The sequence below is a fragment of the Scardinius erythrophthalmus genome (assembly GCF_964197995.2).
Source record: "Scardinius erythrophthalmus genome assembly, chromosome: 21".
Classification (NCBI taxonomy): Eukaryota; Metazoa; Chordata; class Actinopteri; order Cypriniformes; family Leuciscidae; genus Scardinius; species Scardinius erythrophthalmus.
In genome coordinates this window covers 37,348,939-37,351,438 of record NC_138241.1, presented here as the reverse complement: position 1 = coordinate 37,351,438, position 2,500 = coordinate 37,348,939, and the positions used below count along the sequence as shown (strand labels likewise).

Here is a 2,500-nt window from a genome sequence, read left to right as displayed (position 1 = left end):
ACACTGGGAATAAAACACCGTTTCCATCCTAACACTGGGAATAAAACACCGTTTCCATCCTAACACTGGGAATAAAACACCGTTTCCATCCTAACACTGGGAATAAAACACCGTTTCCATCCAAACACTGGGAATAAAACACCGTTTCCATCCAAACACTGGGAATAAAACACCGTTTCCATCCTAACACTGGGAATAAAACACCGTTTCCATCCTAACACTGGGAATAAAACACCGTTTCCATCCTAACACTGGGAATAAAACACCGTTTCCATCACATGAGCTCAGAACAACAAAATGATTCATGCAATATCCCAAAATGTGCATAAACGACAGATGGAAGCAGCTCAGGTTTGTTTCAGAAACCCTCATGACATGTGACTTGTTTTGTCAGGAGTGTGTGTGTGTGTGTGATCTGCTAATGCCGTCTCACACAGGAAATCATGACTCCTGGGAGGAAATCCTGCTCTGATCCCACAGGGAAACACAAATAAATGAGCCAAAAGTGTTTCACTCTGCTCTCAAACATTAGTCTCCGTACGGCAGATAATCCTGCTTAACTGGAGCACTTCAAGAGTTTAAGAGCAGACACACACACACACACTCTCATGGGCCGGTGGGCTTAAAGACGTCTGTGCTTTACAGCTTCTTCATGCAACAAAACTCCTTTAAATGCAACAAAGATTCAATATAATTTAACGGAAACGCAAATTCAAGTGTTCCCAAATGTACTTTTGGTTCGAGAGGAAAGAAGAAAAACAAAAACAAATCAGTTCAAAAATAGTCCAGCCACAAAATACTAAATAGGCAACAAAAAAGAAACAAAATTAGTCCAGTTCAAAACACAATCAGTCATTCAAACAGTAAATAATCAGCAGAAAAAAATAGTTCTAATAGTCAGTAGGAGAGAAAATTATGAAAATAATAAATTCTCCAATTAAAATCAGTCAACAATCCCACAATGCAAAGCACTATACACTAAACTGCATGATTTGCATCGCAAACTGTAACTCTATTATGGACCAGCTCTTTATTTCCCAGTTATCCCGTGCCAGTGCTGCCATCATCTAAAGGGTTAGGGACTGACTTTTTTTTTTATTGTGTATGTTTTTCTCATGTGTGTTTATGCGGTGATGTATATGTACTGTGAAGCCAATGACAATTCTACACAACGTGGATAATAATAAAGTAGAGTAAAGTAAAGTAAAGTTGGATATGAGTGTCCATACATTACATACAGAACTCGTCGCTGAATCTGATAATTGCAACTGTAAGGCATGACGATATTAAGACATTATAAACATTAGCATCATGATTTACAGTGAAGCTCTGAGATAAAGCGTGTTGTGAAAGTGTTGTCCTGAATCTGTCTTATCTTGACCAGCCTTAAACTCATTCAGCATGAGTGTGTGGATCCTGCAGTCGTCTGCTGTCTGACAGATCCCACAATGCAGTGCGTTTCACCGGCTGAGCGGGCGTCTAATTAGGACGCTATCTTCCCTATCAGCCGCTGTGGAGCACACCGGGATAATCCCGACTGCGGATCAGGACCAGGACCCAGCGGGACGCGTCTGATAACGCTGTTAGCCAGATCATTACACTAGCGCTGTTAGCAGATCATCATTACACTAGCGCTGTTAGCATTACACTAGCGCTGTTAGCAGATCATCAATACACTAGCGCTGTTAGCATTACACTAGCGCTGTTAGCAGATCATCATTACACTAGCGCTGTTAGCATTACACTAGCGCTGTTAGCAGATCATCATTACACTAGCGCTGTTAGCATTACACTAGCGCTGTTAGCAGATCATCATTACACTAGCGCTGTTAGCAGATCATCATTACACTAGCGCTGTTAGCATTACACTAGCGCTGTTAGCAGATCATCATTACACTAGCGCTGTTAGCAGATCATCATTACACTAGCGCTGTTAGCATTACACTAGCGCTGTTAGCAGATCATCATTACACTAGCGGGATCATTACTCTGCTAGCGGGATCAGGCCATCAGAGCGGAGTCTCTCGCTCTCGGGATGAAAGGGAATCTGACGGCTTCCTCAATATAACGCTTGTACAGGATGAGCTTCAGTATGATGTCACACACACACACACACACACAAACACACACACACTCCTGTTCATAGCTGGAAACATGTCAGACTGCACATAAAAGCAGGCAAGAGTTGTGCTGATACAGTGAAAACAGTGGTGTGTAGATTCCTGCTGATCCCTCCACACACACACACACACACACACACACACACACACACACACACACACAACGTCAATCAGGACAGTAGAGAATCGGCTCCCTCCCATTCATGAGTGAGTGAGAATGTGAATTGGCCACAACACACAGGAAATTTAACTGGATTGTAATTCAAAGTTCAAAATTTACTGAAGTTATTTAAGACAGATAATGCATTCTGGGAAATGTAGTGTTCTGCCACCCTGATGCACTAAAAATAATTATTAAATCATTTTAAGTATATGAACTA

General features: G+C 41.6%; 1 protein-coding gene across 4 annotated transcripts in view; it reads right to left on the bottom strand.

The window, feature by feature from the left end:
- The window catches only part of klhdc3 (kelch domain containing 3), an 85,967-nt gene that overhangs the window by 33,441 nt on the left and 50,026 nt on the right, over positions 1-2,500 (bottom strand). The window lies entirely within an intron of this gene.